This window comes from Muntiacus reevesi, chromosome 20, assembly GCF_963930625.1.
Source record: "Muntiacus reevesi chromosome 20, mMunRee1.1, whole genome shotgun sequence".
In the NCBI taxonomy this organism is placed as follows: Eukaryota; Metazoa; Chordata; class Mammalia; order Artiodactyla; family Cervidae; genus Muntiacus; species Muntiacus reevesi.
The window spans coordinates 15,156,668-15,169,243 of NC_089268.1; the positions used below are offsets into that span (position 1 = coordinate 15,156,668).

Below are 12,576 nucleotides of genomic sequence, written 5' to 3' on the forward strand. Positions count from 1 at the left end.
ACCCTCTGCATTGGAAGGCGAGGTCTAAACTGCAAGACTGCCAGGGAAGTCCCCAAATATCTTTTGAAAGAATGAATGAATGTTTTAGATGCTTTACATTGTTCCTTTTGGAACAGCACGCTGTGATGTGATGCAGGAGAAGCAAGCACCCACTGCTGTTGCTCCCTCCACCATCAGGCTAGGGGGGTGGGTCCATCCACTCCATCCTCTAAATGGTATGATTTCACATTGGCAGGTGGATCCTTTACCACTGAGCCACCTGGGAAGCCTGCATGGTGTGATTCTAGAAATTCAACACCATCTTCTCCCCAGTGTATCTTACCCTTAGAGATGAATTCCATCTCCAAGAAGCTTTTGTTAAAAATGCAAATACTCTTGCAGGTATGTATTTTAGGGTTAGCCAAGAAAAACTCCATCATTTGTTGACAAGTAGCTAACAGGTTTTACAAAGAGGAGATACAAGATGGTGTCTCGGGCTGGTGCCAGAATCGGTGTGGGGCTGGAGGGAGATCTGAGCTTAAAAGGGATGGTACACTGTGACTTCTTCCCAACTTTGTTTAGTCTGTCAGACTCAGAGGTTTGTCAGTTTCGGCCCTCAGGAGTTCTGACTTGCCATGCCCCTTTAGAACTCTTAGTCTTGTTTCCTTTTAGTGGATTTCAACCAGAGGTCCCAGTGTGGAGTCCCAGAAAATATAAATGACTCAGGGAAGCCTGCTGGCTTGCTGAATCACAGAACTGCTTAAAACCTAAAGGAGAGCAAACAAAACATCACGGGGTAGTATAAAATTTCAAACAAAACAAAGCAAGAAACAAAATTCCCCCCAAACCCAAAAGGACAGGCGTTTCTCAATCTCAGCCCCCGAAATAGGACATTGCAACTCTGGGTTGTGAGTTGGATGGAAAATATTTCCAAGTCCTGAAGGTGCAACCTCTTCTGGATTTTGATACTTATTAAAGAGCACTGAGGTAGAGATGGCAGTCAATGAGGTGTCCTCAAAATTAGCCTTGGAGTTGGGTTTCTGAAAAGTTCGTAGGTACTGGTCTCCTACACATTTCTGAATGCTTCTTTTTCTTGCCAGCCTGAAATTTTGTTCCTTATTTTTCTACAGAATGCAAATCAGTATTTTTGGAAGCTCTCCCTGCCCCCAACCCAGGGTCCCATGGAAACCAAATGGAAAGAAAAAAAAACATCGGAAATGGAGAGTTTATGCTGCTGCCATTGGGCCTGCTGTCTGATTTCCTTTAGTCTGGGGCCTGTGGGCCAGAGCTCATTTTCCTGGCTGCCCCCAAACAACCTACTACTGCCTCAGCTATTGCTTAAAAATTGACAGGAGAAAAATGATGGAGTGTTGTGTTCTTCATGCTGAAAAATGATTTGTTAGTTTGAGCCAGAAATATGTTTTCCTTGGGAAAGACATGTATTCGTGTGGTGCCTCACTTCTTTCTGACTGAAGAAGGAAGAGGAGAAAAGAAGATCAACAGGGAAGGAGGAAAGTGGGGTGGATTCCAAGGGGAGGGGGTTTGAGCCCACCGCTGGGGACTAGACACGGGAGAAGATGCAGAGCCCGGAGGGGACAGGTGGGCGTAGGCAGGGAGGAAGCTGGATGAGCTGGATAACCACACCCTCTGTGGCTTGGCGCAGAAGCATTCTAAGCTGAAGGTAAGGGAATGGCTTTGATGCAGTGCTATGATGAACACCTACAGTACGTAGACCATGGAGGAGCACATGTGAATGAGAAGCAATAGGTAGGGAAAGTGGTTTCTTTGGTATCGAAGGTCCACATGCACTGAAATTTCTCGCTAAGTGTTGACTTAGGTGAAATAAACAAAAATGTGTGTGCATGCATGCTGTGTGCCCAGTCGTGTCTGACTCTTTTGCGACTCCATGGACTGTAACCCCACCAGGCTCCCCTGTCCATGGAATTTTCAGGCAAGAATACTGGAGTGGATTGCCATTTCCTCCTCCAGGGGATCTTCCTGACCCAGGGATTGAACCAGAGTCTCCTGAGACTCTTGCATTGGCAGGCGGATTCTTTACCGCTGCCAACACCTGGAAAGCCCATACAAAAATATCCTTACACAGATGATCAGAAGAGAATCCCACCCTCTAGTGTGTGGAGAAGTTAGCATGAATAGACCGATGGGAGGGAAAGGAATGAAGAATTGAGATGAAAGGAGGGACTAATCTATCAAGGTAGCAGCAGCAGCATGAAACATAAAGGTCAGGAGGACCTTTGGGATAGGAGGACCTAGGGAAAAGTCCATGGTCCAGCACTCTTGGGGATGGTGCTTGGAACAAGGATGTCCCTAGGGCCATACAGAGGAAGTGATGGCTTCAGCCAGAAACTCGGGTGAAGGACACATCAGCGACTTCAAGCATGGACAGCAAAGGTTCCTTTGATGCTAGACTACATGAACTCATGAGATCAGGAGGTGATTAAGAATGGACCACCTCCCGGAAAACCTGGACAGGACATCTGAGATACTGTTTTCACAGTCTTGCCCCAAGTGTGGGGCGGATGCTGCCATCTAGGAAGGAGAAGGGTTCCTGCAGTTACATGAAAGACAGAGATGACACGAATGTAGCCCCTGTGTTCCCACTTTCCTTCCTCACACCCATGGAAGACGGTGCTAAGCAATCACAGTGCCCTTTGCTGGAGAACTAACTGTGGCCCTAGAGTTCTCAGTAGGGCTCTTCAGGCCTAGAAGTCAACTACCTGCGGCACAGAAGCTCTTCCTAGTCAGTTACCCCTGGCGTAACAGCTCTTGCTGGGATAGGGCCCTCACGTTACTACCCAATTAAACGACAACTGCTAATGCTTTCACCATTCCTGTGCTTTTAGGAGAAAATAGTCGCCTTCTTCCATCACCTTAGGGATTGGCAGGAAAGTAATTCTTGCCAGGGAGCAGCATCGAGCCCTGCATCCCTGAGAGCGGTGGTCTGGGAGGAGACATCGAGGAGCCCTCTGTTCGTGTCTCCCCACCGCCAGGGCGATGGAGGTCACCACAGGAAGCCGTGCCGTGGCTCTGTTTACTTTGAGGGCCAGGAGCAGCTCATCTACAATTTGAGGGGTTGCTGGGCAGGCAGAGCAGGGTATGGAATCAAGAGGAGGAGGGGAAGACAAAACCACTTAGCCACGACCCAAGTGGCTGCAGATGTGAAGCCCAAAGAGTAGATCTTTTGGAGGGTGACCAAGGACACTTGCTTAACCTACTTTCCCCTTTCTGATTGACAGTTTCTGGAGTGGGTGGATGCCCCCAGAGGTTTTGGGGTCAAAAACCTTAACATTCAAACCGGACGATACCACCTGGGCTAGCGTCCTCGGATGAGGACTTGCCCTGGAGTTTCCTAAATTGCCACATGAAAGATGTCAAAGGAGAACTTTAATTAGTAGATTCTTAGGGGTGGCTTGGAGCGGGCTTGGCAGGGAGTGGAGTGAAGGGAAGATTCGAAGTGGAAAGAAAGCCACTGAAACCTTAGGAGACCCACCCAATGGTGGCACCACATCTAAATAAACCAAAAGGGCTCCTGACTTCTGGTGCCAGAAGTCACACATCCCACCAGCAGCCCTACCAGGGCCAGGCAGCACAGACCATGTGAGCTGGACGGGATGAAGGGGCAGCATGTGATGCGGGCTGTGTTTCCTTTTTGTCTTGGTAACCGGGGCTGGTCCACCCTCCTGGTGCAGCTGTGTCCTGGACGCGGGCCTCAGCAGGTGAGAGAAGGCGCTGTGTGCCAGCCCAGTGGATGGTCCTGGAGCCCCTGAAGGAAGGGTAGCTGTCTGAGCTGCCCATCTCCAGCAGTAACACAAAACCTCCAGACAGTGGTCCCGAAGATCATCTGCCGAAAACTGTCATTTTCCTAACCCAGGATCTCTGTGGTTTTTTTAATTTTGTGAGTGTTTTTATTCAGGACAAAGTGCCTGTGTGGGCTGCTTAGAGAGACCTGTGGGCAGACGTGGGCCTGGAGTTTGGAGAGCAGCCTGGGTCATGTTGGCATTTCTGCGTTTTGGAGTTCACTCAGGAATCTGGAGGCCAGTGATGTTTCCATGAAATAAGACAGCATCCTGTGGCTTCGCTGCCAGACTGACCTGGACCTATGGGGTCTTTTCCATCCATTTCAGTCCACAGAAGTGACAGCCCCCAAAGGGCCTCAGTGTCTCATTCCACGCCCAATATTTGGACCAACCCTAGGAGGAAGGACATGTGCTCCAGCCCTTTGTTGGTTAAAGGGCAGTTGACTGAGAGGACCACTGAACAGAAAGGTAGCATTTCTCTTCAGTTTAGAGAGAGGCTCCAAGTTCTGAGAAACCTGAAAAATACTGAATTGCCAGAGTGATGTGTCTTCATCACTTTTAAAGGCCATGGCGAGCAGGGTTCTGTTGCCTGGACCCCACCTCGATGAGTTTGGTTCTCATGTCAGCCTGTGCTCTGGGGTCAGCAGTGGTTAAAGCAGAGTTTACATGTCCTGATGTCTGAAAACAAGGCACATTATCTATGTATGCCTAAATTAGGAATGAACTCTACTCTAGTCTCAAATTTATTTTGATACATTTTAAAAAGATAATTAAAGAATCACATTTTAGCCTAGTAGCAAAATGCTCTTTCCCTGAAATGCATGTAAGTTTAGATAAAATTCTGTTTCCCTGACTTGGAAACAAATATAAGGCAAAATGGAATTTAGATATGTGCTCATTCCTTGGGGGAAAATAGAGGGAAAATTATTTTGTGTGTGTGTCTTCTGTGTGACAGGCATTGTTTCATAGCTCACAAATATTAATTCGACTAATCTTCACAATAACTCTACTGGTGGTGGTGGGGAGCTAGTGCTGGTTGAGAACTCTGTACTACATGCATTATATATGTCGTCTCATTTAATTCTGTCAACTAGGGAGTGTGGGGCCCACTTTACAGGTAAGATAACTGAGATTGAAGGAGATTAAAAAGTGACTCCAAGACAACAGTTAGTAAAATGATAAAGCCATAACTCCATCCCAGGTTTGTCTGATTCCAAACACTTCCCTGTGCATATAGCATTGCGAGATGGAAATCATTAGCCAAGCAGAATTAATCTCATAAGCACCAGCAAACCACCGTGGTCAGACTGATGGAGTCAGGGGTGGCAACAAGAAAGAGGCAGATTGGGGAGGGCTGGAATGTGGACTGAGAACCATGGAAAGCACGGTGGCCGCTCAGAAAAGCTGGAGATCTTTGCCAAGGGGGAACAGAAGGCCCCGGTGGCTGGGAGGAGTCCCTTCACCTGGGGCCTGCGGGGTGGGGTAGAGATCAGAGGTGAAGGGCGGGTTGGCTGACCTGCAGTGAAGCCTTGTCCTTCTGCCATGAGGACTGTGTGAGTTAGCCTGCTGTGGCGGGACCAGCTAAGTAGGTATCTTTCCCTCATCTTCACGGAGCTTGTGCGCAGAAGGGTCTCCACCATGAAAGGCTTTGTGGACTGAAGACGGTTCTGCTGGACTGAAGCCGGGGAGGATGCTCCAGGAAAGAGAAGGGGCAGGCTCCCGGGTCTCCGTGTGGACTCCTCAGAGACTATCCTCCCCACCCCAAATCAGCAGCGGTTGGGAAAAAGAGGTGAAAAGGCTCCAGGAGGCCGTCATTTCCCCTTTGACTTCTCCACATCCTAACTGACGCGTCTCTGGAAAGCATCTCATTGTTTACATGGAACATCTGTTTGTTCACTTAGGCGGCGAGTCAGTCGGTGAAGCGGGCCATCTGTGAACAAGTACCGAGTGTCTACTCTATTGACAGCCCTCTCTCCCCTGGCTGGTTACAGGCAAATGGAGGAGCCGCTGCCCTTGGCCTCGGGACGCAAAGCACTGTGGGGCCGCGGGGAGGTCAGAGCTCACGCGACGAAGCACCAGAGCGCGGAGACGGAGGGCGGATGGTGACGCGGCGCACGGGCTGTGGGTGTTTGCGGGGGGCCGGGGGGCCGTGGTCAGACTGCAGAGGGGCTCTTGGAGGAATGCGCCTTCTGGGGAAGGTGTCAGAGGAACGAAGAGGAGGAGAGGGAAGAAAGGAGCTTGGCCTGGCACAGAGCCTCACGGGGGGGAACTTGGTGTGTGGGTTTCCTCTGGCTGTGGCGGGACTTGGGGCCCAAGTGACCTCTAGGGGTGGACGCCACACTCCTCACTGGTTCCCTGCTTGCTCAGGGCAGCCCCGGGCAGAGGCCCGTGGGGTTTTCCACAGCCTCCTCAGGCAGCTCTCCCCCTCTGCTAATGGCTGAGGGAGAGCGTTATGCTTTAGCGTGTACCCTCGGTGATCCTCCCACCCAGGGGCTGGGAAAAGGCCATAGGATTTGGAGTGAGAAGCCGCGGATCCGAGTGTTGGCTTCTCTTCAGCTGCGGGACCTGGGGTCTCTGCCATTTACACTGCTCCAAGTCTCAGCGTCCTCCTCTATCAAGTGAAGCTAAAAGGACTCCTGTCTCTTAATATCACTGTGAAGGGTTAATGAGAGGAGGCTGCACTTGGTGCATGGACCCCTTTTAAGGCTACCGAATACCTGGGACTTCCCTGGTACTCCAGTAACTAAGTAAGACTCCACATTCTCAATGCAGGGGGGCCTGGGGTTCAAACCCTGGTCAGAAACTAGAGTCTACATGTTGCAACGAAGATGAAAGATACTGCCTGCCCCAACTAAGACAGGGCACAACCAAATAAATACAAATAAATGTAAAAAAAAAACCCTACAGAATACTTTTTGTAATGACATATTTTCGTGGTGATTTCACCTGCCCATCACCCCCACCCCTCAGGCCACTAGCTCCAAAAGGCAAGTGGATTTGCCTTCTGCGTTTGTAGCCCCAGCTCCAAGCTCAGGGCCGAGAACACAGTAGGTGCTCCAAGCAAGGTCTGTTGACTGAATGAGTGAGCAAGGATGAGATAATATCTCTGGCTAACTTGTTTTTCTTAAAAGCACTATTTGTTAAACTGTATCTATATCTCCAATGCAGTTTTCTGTGTATATATTTTACAATAAAAATAAAGAAAGCCGAATACGGCAGCTCTGAATCATTTAAGTCTCTGACAGAGTGAATGAATAAATATGGAACACCCTATAAAAAGTGAAAGTGTAAAAAATGAGTTATTATTATCATCATCATAAGTAATAATGAGTCATCTAAGAACCTCCTCGCAGCGAGCTGTTTAGAGCGCGGGAACTACTTTAACACACGAGCAGAATTTTTAAGGTGGCTGCAAATTATAGTCTAGCAAGATAGGGAGAGAGAGTGGTTTAAACGGTCAGGCTGGCTTCTTCTAGCCTCTAGATGCTGCAGTGTAGCAGGACTCAGCTCCGGGTGCTCCTATCTCTCAACATATAATTTCATTCAGTCTCACAGTTTTAGTATGCATTATACACCAAGGGCTCCCAGAGATCTATCTTTAGCTCTGTCGTCTCCACTGAGGGCCAGGCTGGGACTTGTAACAGACCGCTTGAAATCTACTTGAATCTCTAATTGACTTCTCAGACCTGACATGCCCCAAGCAGAACCCCAAGTTTCATACGCCATTCCAAACTCCACCTCAAGCTGTTTCCCCTAATTATTTCCGTATCAGTCAATGGCACCACTTGCTCTAACAAACAAACAAAAAAACCTAGGACTCTTCCGTGATTGCTCAGTTTTCATTTCAGCTCTACCTGCAGGTTCGGTCAGCAATCCTTTATGAATATGCTTTACATCTCTTTGCTCCTCCTGGTCTCTTGTTTCTCCCACCATAAGGCACCTCCTCTGCTCACCTGGACTGTCTCTAAATGGCTTTGGGAAGCTTTCATTTTGCTCTCCTATAATCTTTCTGCTCCCCACAACAACCCGAGTGATTTCCCAAGAATACAATCACGTCACTTCTCTGCTTTAAATTTTCTGGTGGCTTCTCATGGTCCCCAAGAAAGTAAAAGTGAAAGTCATTCAGTCGTGTCCAACTCTTTGCGACCCCATAGACTGTCCATGGAATTCTCCAGGCCAGAATACTGGAGTGGTAGCCTTTCTCTTCTCCAGCAGATCTTCCCGACCCAGGAATCGAATCAGGATCTCCCGCATTGCAGGCAGATTCTTTACCAACTGAGCTATCAGGGAAGCCCTACAAATCCCAAACTCCTCAGCCTGGCAGGCCTCCCATTATCTAGTCTCTGCCTACATGTCTTCCCCACCAGTCTTCCACTCACACCCCCTTTGCTCGTGTCTCCTTGGCTCACCGATCTTTCAGCTCCTCAAATTTCCTGCCTCTGTGTCCGTACATGTGCTGCTTGTTTCTTTTGTCTGGAATGTTCTTTCCCTGAATCCTGACGACTATCAACTCCCTATTCGGTTTTTAGCTCACATGTCACCCATCTCCTTTGGTCCTCAACCCACCCCAATTGTTTCCTACCCTAATCTTATTTTATAACCTCCTTACCATTTGTCACCATCTGAAACTACATGTATGTATTATGTGAGGTGAAAACTCCATGTAGGTATAGTTCTTTTTTCACTGCTCCTTCTCTGGTGTCGGGAAGGAAGGAAAAAAAAAAAAAAAAGGAAGAAAGGAAGGGAAGAAGGTGGGAAGGAAGGAAGGAATCCAGGGAGAGAGGAGGGAGGGGAGGAGTCACTGGAGGAAGAAGAGAGGGGTCACAAGTTCTACTGGAAAGAGGTCCCCTAACCGGCACCAGATGTATGCGCTTCTCCTGCCTTCCACATCAAGCCCAACCTGCCCCTTATGAAGACTCCGGGGTTTGCGGTCCCTCCTCTCTGCACCACAATCAGAATTTTAAAATGACTCTTCTTTCTCGGGGACTTGCCCGGGCAGACTTGCACAGGTCTTTGTTAACCCATCTCCTGGGCACTCCCATCACCTCACCCTGCTGCTCTCTCTCTCTCACTGAGTTTTCACTTGTGTGGTGTTTGTTTTGTTTTTATTTTCTGAATATTGAACCCAGAACTAATTTATTTCTAAAGGGAGCTAACCTGCATTCCACATGAAGTGGTGAGGGGGCCTTTGAGAACAGCTCCCATTCCTTCTCCTGGCAAGAAGTTCCTTTTCTTTTTAATTATTTATTTAGTTTTGGCTGCATTGGGTCTCTGCTGGGGCATGTGGGCTTTCTCTAGTTGGGGTGAGCCGGGGCTTCTCTTTAGCTGTGGCTTGCGGGCTCAGTAGCTGTGATGCATGGGTTTAGTTGCCCCGAAGCATGTGGGATCTTCCGGGACCAGGGATCAAACCTATGTCTCCTGCATTGGCAGGTAGATTTTAAACCACTGGACCACCAGGGAAGTCCAAGACCTTTCATTTTCAAGACCGAGCAATGAGAATCTTTGGGGCTGTGCGTGGTCGCTCAGTCGTGTCCAACTCTTTGGGACCCCACCAGTCTCCTCTGTCCATGTGGACTCCTCAGGCAAGAATGCAGGAGTGGGTTGGCATGCCCTCCTCCAGGGGATCTTCTCAACCCAGGGATCGAACCCAGGTCTCCTGCATTGCAGGCAGATTCTTTACCGTCTGAGTCACCAGGGAAGCCCCATCTTTCGGGCTACCCAGCGTCATTTCAGGATGCTGTCGGGTTATCCAAGTTAACATCTATGCCTGGCATGCATACACCCTCAACAAGGAGAAGTAAATTTACCATTATGAGCCATTTGTATTATGCCATTCCGGGAAGTTTCTGAAGAATTTTTCTTTCACAGATGCATTATCCTATAGGGATTCAGAGAGGAATACAACTGATGCAGAAGGCAAGTCTTAAAGATTTAAAGCCCATATCTTTGCCTAATTAGGTAAGAATCTGTAAAAGGTATTACTTTATTTTCCTTATTATCAAGATATAACTTGCCCATTGCCCCAAATTTAGGAAATAAAAAATGGTACAAATAAGAAGGAAAAAAAAAATCACTTCCCATTCCTCCACCTCAGTTTTTCCTATACTTTGCTTTACTACATGGTTAAGATGATAATGTATATACAATTTTGTAGCCTGTTTATTTCACTTAAAATTATCTCACAATCCTTTTTTTCTAAGTCATTAAATTCTTCATGAATATTACTACCTTTTACAGCTGTCTAATATTTCTTCATTATAGCCCATTCCCTAAGGTTGGACTTATACATTATTTTAGATATATGCTCTGTAAATGCTGCAGCGAGCATCTTGGTGTATAAATTTTATTCCACATTAAATTATTACTTAATTAACATAACCAGCATTTACTGAGTGCCCACTATACCCCAGTTACTGAGAGCTGGTTAACAAAGGCACACTTCCTTGGAGAGCATACATCCTCCTTAGGGTGAAGGGCCAGGAGGATCAAATTAATCCATACTGCTAATCAGCTCTGTGAAGAGAGATGATGCAAAGTAAGGGGACAGAGGGCGATGAGTGGGGGGGGGGGGGTGAGGCAATTTTCCTTAGGCGCACTGGAGGAGTGTCTCTCTGAGAACACGGTATTTGCACAAAGACATTTTGGATTATTTCTGTAGGCTAGATTCTTAGATGGGGTTTCTGAATTAAAGTTTGTGCTTTCTAGGAAGCCAGTTTTCAGTTCTCAGCAGTGCCTGGAAGAAACCCCAGCTGTAGAAAGGCACCCTGCTAGGGCATGATCTTAATGAGCAAGTGACTTAATTCCTCTGTTCCTTAGTTTTCTTGTGGGAAGTAGAAATAATTGCACCTGTTTATGTACAGTGTGTGTGTGTGTGTGTGTGTGTGTGTGTGTGTGTGACAGAGGCAGCAGGGCTGCCAAGCAGCCACAGGGAAGGGATGTTAAGGGTCTGTGTCCCAGGAGAATGAGGTCAGGGAGCAAACGTGAGTCTGTGAAAAGTGAAAGATCAGGTTGCTGAATGTGCGTGGGGCACTCCAGCTGATGAAAGCATGATTGAAAGAGGGCTCTGGAAGGTACGGCACGAACACTGACTGTGTCTGGCACGAATCAGGTGATCTGAAGGAGAGGAACTCAACCTCTCAAGAAGACCTGACCGACAGTCAGAGGCTGAGAAAGGGAAGGTCTTAAATGACTGGTCACGTAGTGGTGCCCCGTGGCTCGTGACCTTCAAGAAGACACTACAAAGAAAGCCTTTTTTTCCTTTGTGAGTCTGCAAATAGGCGGTGTCCTTGGTTTCTCAATCATAAAATGGGACGAGCGATGTCTCCTGGCTCATAGGCTTGTTTGGGGGATTAAGTGGGCTTGAAATTTGGAAAGAACATGATGCTGTGACTTGTTCACAGAAGGTTTCTGATAAATGCTTGTTTCTCTCCCTCGACTTGTATAATTGTGTGGGAAAGGTTCTGGGACATCGAGAGAAGGAAGGGGCAGTGGTCTAAAGCACTTAGAGTGGAGAGGGCTTAAACCTCAGCCCCGAGAATTGGACTATTTGCCGATGCACCAGCATTTGGGTTGTATCTTTTTGAGATCTGAGATCTGTAGTAATAATAGAGATGCAGACATAGAGAACAGACATGAAGAACGGGGGTAGGGGGAGAGAAGTGGATTAATTGGGAGGTTAGGATTGACATATGTTTACTGCCATGTGTAAAATAGATAGCTAGCAAGAACCTGCAGTTTAACACGGGGAACTCAGCCTGGAGCTCTGTGATGACCTAGAGGGATGGGATGGGAGGTGGTGGGAGGGGAGATCAAAGAGGAAGGGGATGTATGAATACTTATAACTGATTCCTGTTGCTGTACAGCAGAAACTAACAAAACATTGTAAAGTAATGATGCCACAATTTAAAAATGAAACATTTTGTCAAACATATCTGCTAATGTTGATAGAAAAACTCCAAGGAAGGAGCTTCAAAGGCCTTGGCTGATGGCCGATGATAAGTAAAGTTATCAAAGGCCTCTATTGTAGCCTCAGACATAAATGCTCTCCTTATCTAAAATGATCCACCTAATTTGGAAAGCAACTCAAATCGTATACTTCCTTTGGGTCTCTCCAGCAGTGCTTCCCCTTCTGCTCCAAGTCCCTCCACTGCCAGAGGTCCTGCTATAGTCTCTCCTCCATCATACTTTTCTGATCCAACTGGAGGCTTTTTGTAAGGTGGGGACCAGGCGGACCCTGCTTGGGTCTTGCACATTTGTCTGGGTTGAGAAACAGGCAAGACCTGCCCACCAATACCATCCTCGCCTCTCCCAAACTCCAGGGATGTCCTGGCTCCGGAGGCACCCAAGGGAGGCCACGGATCGGCTCCAGCTCCTGCTGGCCTCATGGTTCCCATTTGTGTTTCTCTTCTGCTCTCTTCGCCTTATCTCTACACGTGGCAGCAGCACGTGAACAGCTTCTCTCCGCACTTGCAGTAGTAGCTCTTGTCTGACTTCTTCCCTCACTTTTTTTTCCCTTCCATCCTGTCTTTTCTTTAAGCCAGAAGCAGAACAGGATTGCGGAAAACAATGCCAAGGGCACGGGGCCCTGACTGCTGCCATCTGCTGCAAAGGCAGGAAGAGGCGGGGGAGGGAAAGGGTGCTAAAAGTCAAGTAGCCTGATGAAGAAGAATCGCAATTTGATTTGCCTGAAAGCTTCTTGGGTTGGCATTCATCTGCAGTGGAAAATGTTTCCTGGCAGATGCTCTTGGATCTGGTTAACTGTTTGCAGTCCAGTGGCTGG

At 47.9% G+C, this 12,576-nt stretch overlaps 1 protein-coding gene across 1 annotated transcript in view; it reads right to left on the reverse strand.

The window, feature by feature from the left end:
• Nucleotides 1-12,576, reverse strand: part of KIF6 (kinesin family member 6) — a 396,116-nt gene that overhangs the window by 100,334 nt on the left and 283,206 nt on the right. The gene's annotated exons all lie outside the window — the stretch shown is intronic.